Below are 20,149 nucleotides of genomic sequence, written 5' to 3'. Positions count from 1 at the left end.
CTCAGGTGCTCATTTCTGGCTAACACTCTTTTTATTACCTTCTTCTCTCCATTTTTTTTTTTTGTACTGCCTTCTATAATTTGGGATCAGTAATACCTATGGATCTCCCAAATCTTGATGAGAATCCTTCAGTGACCTCTGTAGGTGTCTTAAAGTATCCCCAAGAGCCTACCCAGTGTGTTTTCAATCACTGGTATTTATTGAAAGAATATATTTGTAATCTGTTTGGTTCAGTTACCTCCTCACTCTAAAATGAATGTCACAAAAATGCACAGTGCTTCGGTTCCCACCTGCCTGAGAACCTCAGGGCTCCGGTGCTTCATAGATGAGTGTCTCAAGTCAGAAGACCAGGGTCTGAAACCTGCTTAAACAACGTCCTCTCAGTTCATCTTGGGGAGGTTGGTTAAATCTATAGTGGCTTCAGGACCCTCATCTGAGAAACAAGATGGTTGGTTTCTAAGATTCAACCAAGATAGCTGGTTTCTAAGATTCTTAACTCTAAAGTTTTACAAAATTGCTTTTCTAAAAATATATATTTTTATTGATTTCAGAGAGGAAGGGAAAGGGAGAGAGATATAGAAACATCAATGATGAGAGAGAATCATTGATCTGCTGCCTCCTGCACACTCCCTACAGGGGATTGAGCCCACAACCGAAGCATGTGCCCTTGACAGGAATCGAACCTGAAACCCTTCAGTCTGGAGGCCAAGGCACTATCCACTGAGCCAAACCAGCTCTGACCAAAATTGCTGTTGATTGAGAGAAAGAACTAAGTTAACCTCAGGTCCCCACTTATAGAGTGGTACCTTTCAAAGGATGAGAACTCAAACATTGATACTTCAAAAGTGTACAAAATATAATCCACGCATTTTAAGAGAGAACATCAGATTTGAACAATATAACATTGAAAAAAACACTATTTTGTGATTACAAAATGATTACACGATTACAGCAGAAATTTTCAAAATATAGAAATTTTCAAGTTTGAAACAACATTTACCCAAAATCCCACTAGCAGTGGTTCTTAACCTTCCTAATGCCACGACCCTTTAATACAGTTCCTCATGTTGTGGTGACCCCCAACCATAAAATTATGTTTGTTGCTACTTCATAACTGTAATTTTGCTACTGTTATGAATTGTATTGTAAATATCTGATATGCTATATGTGTTTTCTGATGGTCGTGACCCACAGGTTGAGAACCACTGCTAGAGGGAAGTAACCATTATTAGAAAATATCAAAATACTATCTTTCTTTTCTATGAGTGTATCCTATCTAATAAAAGACAAACATGGTAATTAACCACACCTCTGCTACGCTTCCCATTGACTAATCAGAGTGATATGCAAATTAATTGCCAACCAAGATGGCGGCCGGCAGCCAGGCAGCTGAAGGGAACAGGAGGCTTGGTTGCCCTGGCGATGGAGGAAGCCAAGGTTCCCCGCCTGCCGCAACATGACTCTGAGCTGCACTCTAAGCAATAATGTTGCAATTATAGAAGCTAAACAAACCCCAGATACCTGCTTTCAGCCATCAGAGCTGGAGCGAGCAGGACCGCAACAGTGTTTCAATTATAGAAGCCAAACAAACCCCAGATACCTGCTTTCAGCCAGCCTGCCTCGGAGCTGGAGCCACAACAAAGTTTCAAGTACAGAAGGTAAATAAATCCCAGAATAAAAACAAAACAAAAAAAAACAGGAAAAAAGGAGAGACTGGGAGCTTCAGTTGCAGGCTTGGCCCGCCTGAAAACAGTCCTCAGCCCCTCACCCAGACTGGCCAGGCACCCCAGTGGGGACCCCCACCCTGAAGAGGGTGCAGGCAGCCTGAAAACAGCCATCAGCCCCTCATCGAGGCTGTCCAGGCACCCCAGTGGGGACCCCCACCCTGAAGAGGGTGCAGGAAGCCTAAAAACAGCCATCAGCCCCTCATCCAAGCTGACCAGGCACCCCAGTTGGGACCTCCACCCTGAAGGGGGTGCGGGCAGCCTGAGAACAGCCATTAGCTCCTCACCCAGGCTGGCCAGGCACCCAAGCAGGACCCCCACCCTGATCCGGGACACCATTCAGGGCAAACCAGCCGGCCCCCACCCGTGCACCAGGCCTCTATCCTATATAGTTAAAGGGTAATATGCAAACTGACCCTAACAGCAGAAAGACTGGGAATGACTGGTCACTATGACGGACACTGACCACCAGGGGGCAGATGCTCAATGCAGGAGCTGTCCTCTGGTGGTCAGTGTGCTCCCCCAGGGGGAGCTCTGCTCAGCCACAAGCCAGGCTGATGGCTGCCAGTACAGCAGTGGTGGTGGGAGCCTCTCCTGCCTCCTCAGCAGTGCTAAGGATGTCCAACTGCAGCTTAGGTCTGCTCCCCACTGGCAAGTGGACATCCCCCGAGGGCTGCCGGGCTGCCAGAGAGATGTCTGATTGCCATCTTAGTCCCAATCCCCTGGGGAGCAGGCCTCAGCCAGCAATAGTTATCTCGCGAGGGGTCCCAGACTGTGAGAGGGCACAGGCCGGGCTGAGGGACCTTCCCTGCCACCCCCCCCCCCCCCGCCCCCAGTGCACAAATTTTTGTGCACTGGGCCTCTAGTAATTATATAAAAATGTATACATGAATTAAATTGTATGACCTTAAAATACATTCTAATATTAACAACAAAAATTTTACAAACCGGGATCATGCCATACATAGTTTTGTAGCTTTTCCTTCTCACTCACTTAGAGAAGCAGAGCAGCACAGTGGTAAATAATACCAGCTCTGGGCCAACTTGCCTGATGTCAAATCCTGGCTCTCTCATTCTCATTGTGTCACTGCTAAGCCACACTAGGAAAGTTTTGGGTGATATTACTAAACTGGTCTGTGTATTATTAGTTTTATCATCTCTTTAATGGCAATAATAATAGTACCTACCTCTCTGAGTCATTGTGTACAAGAAACAAGTTAGCATGGAACGTACTAAGAACAGTGTTTGAGAACATAAAAAGTATAAAACTAATATTACTTATTATGTTATAAATAATTTCTCCATAATTAAACATTTTTAACTTGCAGTTACAAAATAATTATATGATATACCAAATTGAACTTACCTACACACCCCTTAGTTTGTAAAGGTTGTCTATAAGAATAATTCTTTGCCTGATATTTTTTGTTTCTAATTTATCTTACCATTTGCATCTGCTGTCTATATTTTAATATAGAGATGATCCAAATTATATATAGAATCTCTCTTTTCATTTGTTTTTTTTTCTATGCTTTTTTCCTTAGAGAAACTTTCTTTACCTCCAAATTCAAAAAAACAGTCTCCTTTATTAACTTCTAGTTATTTTTAACAATTTTATATTTTTAATGTTTAAATAGTTGAACCTTCTGGAATTTGTTTTGATATAAGAGATGAGGTGAGGTTCTAGATTTTTTATTATTTTTAATATTGACATTGTTCTCTACTGAATAGACTTTCATTGACTTACGACATCACTTTATCTTACGTATAACAATAGATGTTTCTGGACAATCTGTTCTGTTTCATGTATTGGACTGTCAAGTCATGGCCCAACACAACACTGTTTTGAATTCTATATGTTGATGGTGTGTATCAATATCTGACAGAGAAAATCCCCTCTCCCCAATCCATTTCAAATGTATGTCCTATTGCTGGGATTTTCACTGAAATTACCTTAAGTTTATAAATGAAAGTGGACAGAATAAGTATTCTTTTCCAACATTTAGTGTTCCCATGCAAGAACAATGATCGCTTCTCCATTAATTGGACTTCATTTTGACATCTCTTTCATAGTTTTCTTCATGTGGATTTTGCCAGTATAGTATCTTTTTTTAAATCAATTTATAAAAATGTTCTCCGAAAGTTAGTAGTGAATGAAAAACATTATATAAATTATGTTTAACGTGCACGGTTTACATATGTTTAATTCTGTAAATATATTCAGTATACTGTTCTCTCAGACCTGTTACCAGCAGAAATCATCTCTTATTTAATGGAGAAATATATAAAGCAAGAGCAAAGTCACATAGGAGGCAAAAGTTTGTATAATTAATATGTTCTCTACCTCTAATGATCAGATACACATTATTCTACACCTAAATATCTATCCTAAATTTTGAGTAGTAACATGTTTGCAGAAAGTGTGACAATGCCTAATGAAAGGTACCCGGAAACCCAGCACTATAAACTCTAGCTGAAAGTCCTTCAGTGTAGAATCCTGAACGCTGCGGCCCGGAGTCACCATTCATCCATGCCAGGGCAGTTTTTTAAAAAAACTCAAAACTGTATCACAAAGACATTTTACACCTAATTCATCTGCAATCAGACATCTGGCCTATTATTAGAAATATGAATCAATCAAATTTTGGTTATCCTGACTCAGCTAAATAGCCCACTGACATTAAAAAGACCAAATGGCACATTTAACTGAACCCTTTTTAATGTGGTTGGAGAAATAAACAGGGAGACAAAAGTCATGAATTTTATTTTTGGCTAACATGCTCAAACTGACTATTTGTGGCAAAAAATAGTGACTACATTTTAAAACTTCTATTCTTCCAAAATGAACCTAACCTTTTTTCATTTTTTTTCCTTTTGAAAAACAAGCCTTTCCCCCGTTGGACCAAAATGAAAAATAACTAGCTGAGTTCCTCAGCTAAACTCCAAAACCACATTCCAAACTTAATAACAGAGAAGCTGAGCACTTTACGGGCACAAAGGCTGCATTTTTAATGGACACAGTGAACGCCTGCCTTTGTAGCAGCCTGAGTCATTTTCATTCTTTCATTAGACTAGTGTTTCTTGCATAAAGAAAAAAATCCCAGGAATACTAATATTTTTCATAAAAGTCATGACAATGAACTTGGAGAAACCTCAAATGCATCTCCAGCTACACTATGAGAATCACAAACATTTTCCTATACTTGAATAAATTAGTCTTCTGGACTCAAAAACCTTTGCATAACTTAAAAACCTGAAGACAATTTAGTATTTTCAATGTTTCTAGTAGTGCTCAAAAGGCAAAATACTTGTATTGTTGGAGAAAGTAAATAGAAATTCTGATATTCATAAATGGACAATAAATGTTTCCTCAGTAATGTATTTATACCTCAAGACAATTTCCTACTCCCAGATGTTTTTTTATGTAGGAAGCCTATCAAAGTAAACTAAAAAATAAAGCTTATACCTAAAGGCTGGTTGCCTACAGTAGTTTCATTAAATTGTAGCCAAAATTGTGACTACATGGATTACAAAACAGTGTCTAAAATTAAAAGAAGTTTGATTTGTCATTAATTTTTTTTAAGTGTGATGGATTTTATTGTAAGGGAACAGAGTGAAATGAAGAAGTTGAAATTACCTGCAGCCCCTGAAGAAGCTACAGTCAACTAACAGGTAATATGAAGTGAAGGTCTTACTTAGAAACCAGTGTGGTTCTAGGGATTAATAGACTGTGTTTATTTAAGAAGGGGCTGGATGGATTCAGGTCAACAAACTGAGTCATGTTTACTCGGGTGAAAGCTAAAAATAACCACTCCTCAGTAGTCCTAGGATAGTAATGCAATACCACCCAGCTGCCTCAGCATACTTCGTAAATGTCCCCTCTATCCACCCATAGCATTTACTTGAAAAAAGTGGGCCAAAACTTACCGCTACATCAGTACAATTTAATAGACAGAGCAATCTGGCCAAAAATGAATATGCCCAGGTGCTGTGGATGTATTAACTTCTGGTAGGTTAAGACAGCATTTAGAGTGTGCCCAGAAGTCATAAAACCACAAGTTGCTTCATTGAAAACTCTGGCCCATTTGAGTTCAGTTCTCTTTACTATGTCAAACATAGGGCTTTTTTTCTTTCCTTATCTGTATTGCCACACAGAATTTTTGGCCTCCGCTTCTCTACTATAGCACAAAAACTGTGAAATGTGATACCACATGGCATTTAATGTTAAATGATATGAAATCAATTAGACTTCTAATGCAAGGCTGTGAAAAACTGCACAAACACAATTTTAAGCCTTTGAAAATTCAGTGGCCTCTCAATTATGCACATCACTATGACTCATACTTCATTCACCAAATATGTCTTGAGGACCTACTATGCACTAGGCACTGTTAGAGGGTGAAGTGAACCTAATAGACACCAGCCATGTCAAATGTACAAATAATGGGAAAAACAGATTAAAAAAAACAAACTCAAATAATTACAGGAAAAAGTAATTATAATTGTAATGAATACTACGTTTATCCTGACATTACATGAAAAAGGACAATAATCAGATATTTGGGAGGCAGGGAAATTGAATTTTTGAGAATGAGGCAAAAATTCCATTCCTCATCACAATGTAACCTTGAATAAAAATATAAGTGAACAATGACTAAACCCACACTTTTGGAAGAATATTCATTGACTCCAGTCAGCTTCCTGTTATGGCCTCTCAAATGGCAGTCCAGTTTACAAATTACTATCTAGCCAACCACTACCGCTATCATGCTCAAAGTTGAGTCAACATCAAATCATTAGCCCCTACTCCTTCCAGACCTGTAATTAAAGAGTTGGACAGAGATGCAAGACTTGGTTGCCTCCTAGAAAAGTTAAAATTAAAACAGTATGTTGACATGACACATGGTCTCCATTTAGGCCAACACAGACTACTTATTTCTTTGCTTTATTCAAGTGAAAAAAACTCCTTTAGCAATTATCTAGGAGCATTATTATTATGTGAGCACTGTGCTAAGTAAAGATAGAGACAATGAGAGTCCCAGACCCCGAGTTGCTCACAGTCTGGTGTGGGAGGCTGAGAAGTTGGCAGAGAAGTACATCCTGATGGAAACTTGCTCTGATAGAGGTTTGGACAGGATACATCAGTTGGAAAGGGGGCGGTGGGTGGGGGAAGCTGCTTGCAGAAGGCTTGGACTTACTAGTAGGTTCCTTAGGTTCACACTTATCCTTGAAAGAGAGCAGGTGTTTCTTAGCCAGAGGGGGAAAGGGCGACAGCCAAATGGGGAAGGTTCTAAAGAAGACCATGTACTCCATCATAGGATACCTAGGAAATGACGGTATGTTTTGCAGATGTCTGTGTTTGAGCATTAACATTTTTTTAAAAGATCACTTAACAGGTGAAGATGCAGCACCACCCTAACTTTGTTTCAGCTCTTTGCTTTCTCTAACCAGTGGCATAGTTCTACTAGGGAGCTTGGGTTCTGCTCCCAACAGTCTCTGCTCCAGTCTATAGAGCAACACGAAGAAGAAATAATAAACAGACCTACAACGAATTTTTACATGGAGGATCTTTCCTCCTAAGACACCTATCTCTCTGTCCTGTAGGAAAGTTTCCACAAGGCTAGACGTGAGCTCTACTGGAAGGTTGGAGAAGCAAGAAGGGGTGTGGGGAGGGAATGAAGAGACTCCATCTCTTATTCTGGCAACTGGGCCTCCGAAGAGCCTTTGAAGTCTAGATCGTCAGATAACATCCTTCACCTAAATTACAAAAAGAATGTCTGCCTTGCAACAAAAATGATATTTAAAGATTAATCTGCTTCAGACTACAAGGGGAAGGAATGTGGAGAACAGACCAGTTAAAAGGATAACGCATGTTTATGAGCATTAATAATCATCCTGCAATGGCTAGCAGATTCATTTAGCTACTGCCTCAAGAGGGAGGTTGATTTAACTCTTGAACCCCCGTCTCAGTTTGAAAACTGCTATCATGATCTCTGGACCTGAAAAAGCATGGATGCCTAATTTATTAATCTATATTGAAAATAATTTCCTCTACTTTGTTCCCTAAAGGTCTTGGGTTACTAGAAAGTGAATATTAAACTTTATTTTTTTAAAAGAATTGAGGCTAATTTTAAAAGATAGAATTAATATTTGGGGCTTAAGACTTACATGGCCTATGTATATAGCTACAAAATTAGAGAACAAAAGCAATAGTTGGACAATGTAAGCCCCCACAACTTTCACCTGAACTATAAAGCTAAGTGACTCAATATTCATTTCACTTTGTAATGTAGAGAAAACTTCTACTGCCTGGCTCTGAATGGTATTTATAAGATTATATACAGTTATTCTCTCTTATCCACAGGGGATACGGTACAAGACCCCTGGTGGTGGATGCCTAAAACACCCAATTTGGCATACCCGAATTGCTAGCATCACTCCTCTTGTGCTTTGGGGCCATTCTGAGACAGTCCATCCGACCACTGAGCCTGGCTACTGACTACTGAGCGGGTGGCATGTACAGTGTGGATATGCTGGATAAGGAGATGATTCACGTCCCAGGCAGGATGGAGCAGGACCACGCAAGATTTCATCAAGCTGCTCAGAACAGTGGACAATTTACAACTTCTGAATTGTTTGTTTCTGGAATTTTCCATGTAATATTTTCGGACCACGGTTGACTGTGGGTAACTAAAACCATGGGTAAAGGGGGACTTCTGTACTTAAGTTGGTTCTAATCTTTGCCTACCTGCATATCTATGCTTGCCACAATGAGAACTTCTAGGAAATGTACTGGGCATTCAGCTCTTGGAGAATTCCAGGGTTTGCTAAGGCTTTTTTAAAAAAATATATTTTATTCATTTTTTACAGAGAGGAAGGGAGAGGGATAGAGAGTTAGAAACTTCGATGAGAGAGAGACATCAACCAGCTGCCTCCTGCACACCCCACACTGGGGATGTGCCCGCAACCAAGGTATATGCCCTTGACCGGAATCGAACCTGGGACCCTTCAGTCCACAGGCCAACACTCTATCCACTGAGCCAAACCGGTTAGGGCTGCTAAGGACTTTGATGTGCCTCAAGGACAGGAAGGAGGAGAAGGAAAGAGGAACATGGGTGGCAGAAACCGATGAGACCAGATGGATTCCTGTTATTTATACAACTACACTTTTTATTCAAAGTCCCCCCCAAAGCACTCATTTAACATAAAAGAATCTTCAACTAAATTTAGAAATTAGTTTTTGAATGTGTTAATGTGAGTTCCCACAGAGATTCCGCCTGTCTTTCTCAAGCTCAAAAAACCTCCTGCTCTAATTCTAGTTAAAGGGAAACATGTGGGCTATACTGTACAACTGATGTAGCCAGATCGTATTATTTGCCTGACTTGTGAGGTTTTAGACAACTAGCCATCCCTTCAGCCAATTTGGTTTGCCGTTCCCTCCAGGCCAGTTCCCAAAATGATTCCTTAGTATCTGCCACAACCTGTGTCTACTAAGTTTTAGGATGTCTCACTATAATAACTGCCTCCAAGTTTTCAGCTAGAAAGTGTAACACTTGTGTTAAACTAACTTAGTGCTTCGGAATGAACTGCCTCAGTCTGTTAATTCCTTTTCTGAAATTGCTCTGAAGTTATAATGGTCAGACGCTCACCGTACCTCTGCCACCGACTCTGAAGATAAAATTCTCCTATATTTCAACCAGACCAATTAAATCTTACTAGATTACCAAGTGAAATATTATTTCACAATTCAATCTCAATTATTGGAGAACTGAAAGTGGGTCTTCAGGGCCAAGACTGGAGAAGTGGTTTTCGGAATGATCCCAGCCATGCCCCCGTGTGTGTAATGGGGTGCGCTAAGTATAATGTAATCCATTCCTGCCAGCAATTTTCAGTAAGTAGTTAATTATGCTAACATCTGTTCTAGGAAAGCTAAATTTTTTAACACGGCAGAACATTCCTCTACACTAAACTACCACCACGAAAACACACAAACACACACACCACGTAGCCGAGTTGAATGCAAAATAATTTATGCCATACATGCAAATGTCAAGCACTTATTTAAAAGTAGTTCCCTACAGCATAAACTTGTGAAAAAATGACATAGACTTTTCGACAGCAAAGTCTCAGAAATTGTAGCAAACATTTTGTATAATTCATTCTGACTTTTAAAATACTGAAAAATGTTCTATGTTTGCATCGAAGGCTGATGAGGATTTTAAGCTGCTTGGCCTGCAACCTCAATTGTGTTGGAGCCAGAGCTGTAACAGCTTTGAAGAATAGAAGAATAACTCTATATTTGTCAGAATTGACACGGCAGACAGGCAGCGGCACTTGGCTTCCATTACTTGCCTGGCTTAGATCCCGTGGAACTGAGGAGGGTTGGAACCGAGAGGGAAAAGAATGAGAGTGCTTCTGGGTCCTTACATAGTATTTGAAATGCTGTGGTAAACATGGCATTACTTTAGGCTCAAAAGATTGGTGCCAGTTTTTTCTCTTAAGGAAAAAATAATAAAATGCACAGAAAGGGTCTTGCCAGAGACATAACACATCAAATCTGCCAACCATCAGACGTGCTAATTGGGGGAGCAACACTAAATTCTGAATTCGGATTACAAAACAGACCCTCACCTTGGGTATGCAGCAGCAGAGAGAGACTAAATTAAGAAATTCAAGGAAAGTACGTCACATCAAATCACGAATTCTAACCGCTACCCCTGAAAAATACTTACGATTACTGTTTCTCCATCACTCCCGAAATACTCAAAACAGTAAATATGAAATCCACATGAAGTGAACACAAAAGACCTCCCTAGAAAAACCAAATGGCTCATCTGTTGATGCTCTTGCTCACTGCTTGGCAAACCAGGCGTCTGGGCTGAATTTTTGACTCTCTGCCAGGGCTTCAAAATCAGCCACCTTTCAGCCAAAAGGCTGTGGAACGCGGCCAAGACCACCTATGGAAAGTGAATTATGGCACCTTATAATTTACTGCCTTGGCTATGATCTTTCATAAAGCTAGCATGGAGGGCAGACCAGCTCTTCTGTGGGAAATCTCGGAGCCCTCGGAGAGGCCCCAAAGCTGCCCTGGCGGAGCTGTGGGGCGAGGGGTGGCAGAGAGGTGGACAACTGACTCTCTTTTGTGAGCAAGCTTGGCACACTTTTGTCTTAAAATTTTAGGTTGAAGAAACCCCAAAATTTAGCAGCTTTGTCCTGAAGCACTCGTTCCACTCTATAAATTTCACACATTCGTTATTTATGATTTATTCTTATCAGGCATTTATTATTTATAAATTGGAGACCTCTACCTTTATCAATATAATCAATGTTAATAATAAACACAGATCTTAACTATGCCGATTGCACATTACAGTTTACAAAGCATTTCACACACTGGCATCATCTAATCCTCAGTGAACAGGTACAGCCATTAGGACGCCCCTGCACAGCACATACTGAAGATGGGTGGGTTTTGTCCCACCAGCAAGTGGCAGAGCAAGAACTAGCACCCCAGTCTGACTCGATATCCAGTGCTCCTTCCACCACACTGCACTGCCTCTCAATCACTCACTTCCTTATTAGCTCTCTCCAATTACCTGAGAGGTAATGGCAGAGCAGAGAGGTAATGGATGAGGAAGACAGGGTGCCAAGGGGAACTTACTGAACCTCCACAGACAGGTCAGTATCCAGCACTGGGCTGGGCTCCACACCAAGGGCCCAGGCAGGATAGCTTCTCTCGAGACTCAGTCAGCACCAAGGTTCCTCCACTGAGTTCCAGAAAGAGATGGTGGAATAACACAGGCTCCCCAAAATGCACTGCACTCACTTGAAGCTAACGGCTACTCTCCCATCATTTATTGGGTTTGAGGTTATGACTTCAGTCTGGGAAGTTAACCTAGACGAGAATGCCTGACCCGGGAACACATGGCAGACCTGCCATGGGAGAGTCGAGGCCAGACCTGTGGGCAGAATAAGTGCCAAGATTCCAAGTTGGAGGTAAAGTAACGTCCGAGCAACCTAAGGAAAGAATTCGCTGATACACTGCATAGGCAAACAACGGCACAATTGGACTCAGGAAAGGGCGAGGTCTCCATTCATGGGAACATTCAGGAAGTAACTGAATAGATAAGAGCCTGAACTAAGTCAGCTTTCCTCAGTGACACCAAAATGATACAGTCTCCTATTCATACACGTAGGATACTAAGGAATGGAGAGCATAAGGCCCAAAGAAAGAGCTTCATGCAGCTTATTGATTACTATTTCTCCATATCTGATCCATTTCAGACAAAAGTACAGGGCACTCTGAAGGGCCAACAATTTAGTGTTAGAAAGTGCAAGCTGAAGCTAAGGTCAAGCAAGGCTCATTAATGACTTTACCTGAAATTTCACAAATGCCAGGGATAATCATATCCCCTTTCTTGCTTTATCAAAGAAAAGGTAGGACCTTATAATTTCAAATTCTCTAGAATTGGAGGTAGAGGTCAATTGGAGGTAGAGGGTAAACTATAGTTTCAATGGTTACATACTTAGAAAGTATTAGGTTTTTAAAAAACACTGAAATAAAATTAAGACTGCTATGTAATTGTTAAATATTTTAATCAGCTCTGGGTTCTAGTTTAGGTGCCACTTCATTCATTCAATTTGTTAAATGCCCATAATGTGCCAGCATCTCAAGACTTCGCCTGTTTCCCTTCAGTAACAAACTATTCTTACTTCCTCTAATGCTAATATTCCCTAGTCTAGGCTTTTATTATAGCACTAGAGGCCCAGTACATGACATTAGTGCACTGGGTGGGGGGGGGGGGAACCCCTCAACCCAGCCTGCACCCTCTTGCAGTCCGGGACCCCTTAGGGGATGTCCACCTGCCGGCTTAGGTCCACAGGAAGCGGGTCTAAGCCAGCAGGCAGACATCCCCCGAGGGGTTTTTAGCACTGGCACAGAGGCAGGAGAGGCTCCCGCCACCACGACTGCTCTCTCCAGCCATGAGCCTGGCTTCTGGCTGAGCAGCACGCCCCCTGTGGGAGCACACTGACCACCAAGGGGCAGCTCCTGCATTGAGCGTCTACCCCCTGGTGGTCAGTGCACATCATAGCGACTGGTCGTTCCGCAGTTCGGTTGATTTGCATATTAGCCTTTTATTATATAGGGTTCTACTTTATTTGCAAACAAAGCTTCTGAAGCATACAAAATTATAAGCTCCTGAAAGGCCAGTTCTTCTTCCTCCTTATGGCACCAAACATAGAGGTTTGAACATGCAGATCTTCCAAACCTGAACTGAACTATTTCCATTATATCATAATAAGCACATTAAGTTACTTGTTAGGAAATTAACATATACCAAACACTTATTCACTTTTTGTTTACTTATGAAATACTTATTGACTTTTATCAAACATATTAGGTACTACAAAAAAATGCCATAATGAATCTGACCCATGGCCTGCCTACATCAAAGTACAATTAAGACTGGCATTCAGTGTGGGACAAAGCTATGCCCCTTCTTGATGCCCACCACGCAATGTTACACATGTGCCCCAGTTGAGGCTCATTTCCATTTATGATGGCTCTTGCAGATCTGTGTCAACCGATAGATACAATGAATACTGAGTTTTGAGGATCAAAATGACATCTCCTAAACTGGAACACTACTGTCTCAATCCACAGTAAAAAAAGAAAAAAAAAAAGTACATTTACACATCAAAAGAATGTGTAGGAGACAGACAACAGGCAAGCAAAAACATGGTGATATTTTTAAAATTTTGCCCAAAGGGTTTACAGCTAATATTAAAATGTGGGAGCATGTTTAGATAACTACTCTTTAGCCTACTTCCTGGAAATTGAGGTTCTCAAAGTTAGAATTTAACAATTATTTATCCTATTCCAGCACTGCCCTGAGGAAATCAAGGCCTGCATGACAGAAATAAAGTAAGAAAAAACATTTATTTCTTAGCCTTCACTGTATATAATGAGTAGCTGCATAAATGAAGACTTTATGACAAAATCTTTATTCTTAAGAACACCCAGAGGGGAAAACTGGCAATTTCATTAATATCTTAAACCAGAGAAAAAAGTAAACACCCTTTCTAAAGGTATCAAACCTACTTTTGAGATGAAATCTACAAAACAGGTTCAGACAGAAACCTAGGCAGAGGAACCTTCTGTTGCATGTATATTCTATTTACCCAGCAGCTCTTAAATGAGTTTTTCTCTCTGGCCCAATGAATTACATACAAAAGTTCTGAAAGAACTAGTAGAGAAAAGCAATGGAAGGCTTCTGGTGTAAAAGGATCTGTGAGGCATAGCCTGGGTATCCAAAGTCTCAAGATAACACGTGGAGCTTCTTCTTATTTAGAAAGAAGAATTTGCAGGCCCTGTTGATTCATGTGGGATGTGAGTGAGAAAGAGAAATCAAGAACGTCCCCCAAGTTTCCTGTACCATCAGCAGATGGATAGTAATATCATTTTCCTTGAAGAGGAATCAAAGAAAAATGAGTGATAGGACATGTTACAGGTAGAACACGTAGGAGCTGGAGGTATGTGGCTTGTTAAAGAAAAGAGCTGGGTTTGGGAGTAGGTTACAGCTAAAAGGTCACATATGTGAGTGGCTAAGAATTGGAAGAGAAATTAGATTTATTCTAGGTTGTCCCAATGTTACAAGTTCTAAGGAAGGAATTCTGAGATGGATACCATCTGATGGTCCAAAGTCCACCAGATCAGTTGAAGACAATGAGCTGCCCACACCTGTGTGAATAAAGGTGCTCCTGCTGGCAACACTGGGTGGTGCGAAAAGTGCAGAGGATGGAATCTTGGAGGGAAGGTGGAGGTGGGTGGGTGGGTAGATGGGAAGAGATTAACCAAAGAACTTGTATGCATATATGCATAACCTATGGACACAGACAATAGGGTGGTGAAGGCCTGGGGCAGGGGTGGGGGGGTGGGGCTAAAGGGATTGATGGGGGGAAGGGGAACCTATGTAATAGTACTTTCAACAATAAAAATTTAATGGGGAAAAAAAAGTACAGAGGATACCTGAGCACTGGATGGGGGTAGAAGTGCAGCCGTTAGTGCCTTCTTCATCACCAACATTCTATGAGCCCTCTTCACACACTTAGAGCTTCACTCTGGGCCACAAATCAGTCTGCTGTTCCTGAACTACTGCAAACTTGCGGAGAAGAATCTTGGTGGAATTATCCCAGGAATCAGGCCTGCTGGACACGCCACCAACCAGGCAAATTATCCCACCAAACTTGGGGCCCAGTGCTTTCAAAGATAAAGGCAGGATTGTAACTGTTACACACCTCGAACTTAGAAATTGTGTGACTATAGAGGGAAGCAATATACTCTATGTTATGGTAAAAATCATTCTTTTATGATTTAAAATTATGTTTTCATATCAGGGTCAATTTGTATGCCAAGAAGGGAGGCGGCCAAGCCTTGTTCGTCTATCTAGGCTCCTTCTCCCCTCATTTTCCTTGTATTTTCATATCTATTAGAGCAGTGCTGGCGAACCTATGACATGCGTGTCAGAGGTGACACGCAAACTCATTTTTTGGGTTGATTTTTCTTTGTTAAATGACATTTAAATATATAAAATAAATATCAAAAAATATAAGTCTTTGTTTTACTATGGTTGCAAATATCAAAAAATTTCTATATGTGACATGGCACCAGAGTTAAGTTAGGGTTTTTCAAAATGCTGACATGCCGAGCTCAAAAGGTTCGCCATCAATGTATTAGAGGAAAAGACCTTAATCATCCTTCTCTATTAGGGGTCAGAATAGGTTTCGGGTGTTACTATTAGGGGTCAGAATAGGTTTCGGGTGTTTTCTATCTTCCATGAACTGGTGAGATTACTGAACTGTTCCAAAAAGCGAGGACAAACCCCAGCCAACTGTAAAATTTCTTACTGATGTATTCAGCATGATGAAATACACCTCCATAATATGCACTATGAGAAGTGACTCTAATCCAATCACAAAGAACATGTTTAGGGATTTAAAAAAAATCCATTCCAGCTTCCAGCCAATGGCCCATGCATTCACAGTATAATACAACACAAAGACATTCCAATACAATGAAATAATGTGGAGCACATCCAACCTCTGTTTTTCAGAGTGATAGAAATAGGCTCTACAAAGCTGCCTATTACTATTCAGAAGAAATGGAAGTCATGGCATACACTGACCTAAAAGAGCATTGGCAAAATTTACTAATCAATTCATAATATTCATCAATCCATAACATTCACTCAGATTTTCACTTAAACTGCTAGGTTCTTAATATATTTCAAATTTTATATAGATCACCTTCTACAAAAAATACTCCATAACAGAAAACAATAATTACAGTGCAGTGTTCATAGGAAGGGCTGTTTATGTGGCTGTAGACATCTACAAAACAGAGTAAGAAAAATTTAAAGCAAGGGCTACAGACTCTGAAATACTTGGGTTCAAGTCCCAGCTCTATTACTTACTAACAGGTTAGTTGGGCAATATACATAGCTTTATGAAATGTCAGTTTCCTCTTTATAAAATTTTACTAAGAGAATCCATCTTGCCCAGCCAACTTGGTTCAGTGGTTGAGCATCGACCTATGAACCAGGAGGTCCTGGTTTGATTCCGGTTAGGGCATATGCCCAGGATGCTGGCTCCATCTCCAGTGTAGGGCTTGCAAGAGGCAGCAGATCAATGATTCTCCTCATCATTTATGTTTCTATCTCTCTCTCCCTTTCCCATCCTCTCTGAAATCAATAATATATATATATATATATATATATATATATATATATATATATATATATATGAGTACCCATCTCACAGGTTGGTTGTGAATATAAAATAATTACTAGAAAGAGCCTACTACATCACCTTGCACATAGTGAGCCTCAATCTATGTTAAGTATTGATAACAATGACGCTGCCAGCAAATGGAGAAGAAGAATAACCTGGTGGGAGTTGGGGACATTATCCCTGCTCTTTATCATATCTTCTTCCCCCTAAGGATGTGTTAATCTTAAGGTACTAGAGCAGTGTTCTCAACCTTCCTAATGCCGCGACCCTTTAATACAGTTCCTCATGTTGTGGTGACCCCCAATTTCATTGTTACAAATTGAACATAATTAAAGCATAGTGATTAATGACAAAAACAACATGTAATTATATATGTGTGTTCCGATGGTCTTAGGCCACCCCTGTGAAAGGGTCATTCGACCCCCAAAGTGGTCGCAACCCACAGGTTGAGAACCGCTGTACTAGAGGGTCTGGATCTTGGGTCATTAAAAACAGGGATTCTCCTTGTCTCTCAGTGAACAGTCCCAATAATCAGAAATGATGCTATAAAAATTTTAACTTGAGTGTCTAAGATGTATTTCCCTGAGAAATAGCCCAGGGATATCCTAGTCAGCCTGTTGCTTGAGGGAACATAGGATTAGCCCTTGTTTTCTCCTCAGTGAAATGGGATTATAACATTTTTTCACAATTATTTTTACAAATTATTGTAAAATAATTATGGCTAGAAAAATTACCATGGGTCTTCCTACTCCTTCCTGTGCTCCCTACAGATAAAGAGAATGCTGGTTTTGCTTGTCTTGTTGCATACCCTCACCTGCCCTCCAGTGAGGGTTCAACTATTGCGAGAGAGATTTTTTTTTGAGTTTTCCTGATATACAATCAAGAGAAAGGAAACAGGTAGAAGAATGGTCTTGCCTGGAAGAGGTCAGCCATGTCATTAATAAGGGCAACATAAGAAAATAAGATAGCAGATGCAAAAAACGTCATATAAACCTTTGGTAGGATTTATCAGCAAGTGACATTGGGAAGATAGAAAGGATCGACAAGGGCACGTTAGGATTATAGGGCTAGATAAACGAGGTTAGAGCTACAGCTACACTAGATGATCTTATTTCAATTTTTTATTCAAAGCCTAGGTTCCTGACAGAACACTACACCTGCCAATTCCATCTTAGTGCTCCTGGCTGCCCTGTCCCCATCCCTCTACCCCAGGGTTTCTCAACCTGGGTACTACTGACATTGTAGGCAGGATAACTATTGTGGGGGCTGTATCATGCATTGTGGAATATTTAGCAGCAGCCCTGGCTTCTCTTCCCTAGTTGCTAGTAGCATTTCCCTCCTCCCCGAGCAAGACATGAAAATCAAAAATGTCTCCACACATTGCCAAATATCCCCTCAGGCGGCAAGACTCTTCCTAGTTGAGAACCCCTACTTTTTCCTAACAACCCAGGCTTAGAGGAAAAATTCATACCCCTCTAAGTCAATCTGTGACCCTGCCTTTGCAGAGTTTGCAACTATAAGGGTAGTTGAGTTCTCAACAATCCATTACCATTACAGTTATTTACATCCTGGACTGGCTGCATCAGGCTGTCATCAACAAATTATAAATGATCATAACAGGTAACATTTATTGGATATTTGTTATGTTGGGCTAGAGGATTTAACTAGATTGATATCCATTCTTATACAACAGGGAGTGGTAGAAAAGATAGTATTATCTATACTTAGAGACGAGCAAAATGAGGCACTGAAAAGGTAAATAACTCATCCAAGGTCAACAAGTAGTTGAACTGGGGTTTGAACACTAACTCTATCTGAGCTCAGAAACTCTCTTTGCCTTAGGCCATACTATTTCTCCTACTGAGAAAAATCAATGCAGAGATACATGGGAAATGCATGTAGCATAAATTATATGACTTAAAATGGTGAGGCGGTACATGGACTGTTCTAGAACTCAGTGTTCTCTGAATAAGCTGACCACCAAAAATATAGATGTTTTTGTTCTAAGGGTGCTAACAAGTTGATTTTCGAATTATGGACAATCTACTAAACACAGGAAAATGGTGATTTCCTCTAACTAAAAACAATAATCAGTAGCTGGTTGCCATGGTAGCAGAGGTAAACTTAATCTTGATGGGGAATACAATCACCAGATAGGGACAGCAAGTATGGTCAGGAGTGTAAACCAGATAAGGGATGTTTTTCAACTGGAAAAGAGAAAGCTGAAAGAGAGAAATGATAGTCATCTTTAATTATTTGAAAGGCCACCATCTAACAGAAGGGAAGCACATGATCTAAACTATTCCAAAAGGAAAATCCAGGATTCGTGAGTGGAAAGTACAATGTGGTAATGGAAGCCAGTTTTCCACTGAATGATAAGAAAGAACATTTAACTACCATAGTGTTTCAACTGGATTCTCTAGACAGCAACTCATCACTCGGATAGAAAGGGGATGGCAAGGGTGGTGTCTCTGCTGGGAGATCCCAGTGTGGGTGAGACTGGACTAGATAAATTCACAGGCCCCTTATAAAAAAGGGATCTATTTCTCTAAAGAACTAGAAAATTGTGAATTCCTGCTGAAAACAGACAATGGAGAGTGGGGGATGTATGGGTCTCCACTGGTCAGAGAGAGAATACCAGTAGTAGCTCGTCACCATAATAGGAGTGGGAAATTCTAATCTTGCCAAGGAAGAAAATATCATTTAGGTAAGACCAGACATAAGAGAGAAAAACCTTATGGAGAATTTTTTCCTTCTGTACTGAATAGATGACCAAGGGATAGGGCAATAGAGCTTAAAAAAATTCAAGAATCAAGCAGCTCTTTCTTCTGTCTTTCAACCCTAAGATACTGTAATGCCTCTTCCTTGGACTTTACAGCACCTCTCACTATTTTGACTTCAAAATTCCATTTAATTCTTAAAAGAAACTATACAGCTCTGGACGGTGTTATTCAGGGGTTACAGTGCCAGCCCTCCCATCAAAGGGTCTCTGGTTCGATTCCCAGTCAAGGACACATACCTGAGTTGCAGGTTCAATCTCCAGCCCTGGTTGGGGCATGTGTGGGAAGCAACCAATCGATGTGTCTCTCTCACATTGATGTTTCTCTCTCTCCCACTCCTTCCCTTCCACTTTCTCTAAAAAATTTATTGAAAAAATATCCTCCGATGAGAACTAACACACACACACACACACACACACACACACACACACACACACAGAAAATACACAAACATGCAGGTAGGAAATAGCTAGAATAATAGTTGATTAGATATCTCCTAAACACAAATACTACCTTTGGTTTCACTACTTTTGGTTTACCCTCAACCAACAATTTATTATAAATCATCTCACCACTAGATTCACAGAATTGAAACAGGACAAGGCTATCCTCAAACTTTCCTCTTAGAAAAATCAACCACATTGTACACCTAGAGGACCTGTCTTAGAAAACAAAATGGTTATAAAGTCAACTTCTGCTAAGGCACACAACCTCCCTTGTAAAAGGGAGGTGCTAAAAGCATAATATATTTTCTTTAAAAAAAAACTTACACTGATTCATCTTTCCACATTAAATATGAATAATACTTAAGAGAAAATTTCCCTATCTCTTCATCTCCAGGGCACTCAAAACATT

At 40.4% G+C, this 20,149-nt stretch overlaps 1 protein-coding gene across 1 annotated transcript in view; it reads right to left on the bottom strand.

Moving 5' to 3' along the window:
* Positions 1-20,149, bottom strand: part of WLS (Wnt ligand secretion mediator) — a 110,983-nt gene that overhangs the window by 68,521 nt on the left and 22,313 nt on the right. The window lies entirely within an intron of this gene.

This window comes from Myotis nattereri (assembly GCF_964212035.1).
Source record: "Myotis nattereri genome assembly, chromosome: 3".
Classification (NCBI taxonomy): Eukaryota; Metazoa; Chordata; class Mammalia; order Chiroptera; family Vespertilionidae; genus Myotis; species Myotis nattereri.
This window is presented reverse-complemented; position numbering and strand designations above follow the sequence as displayed.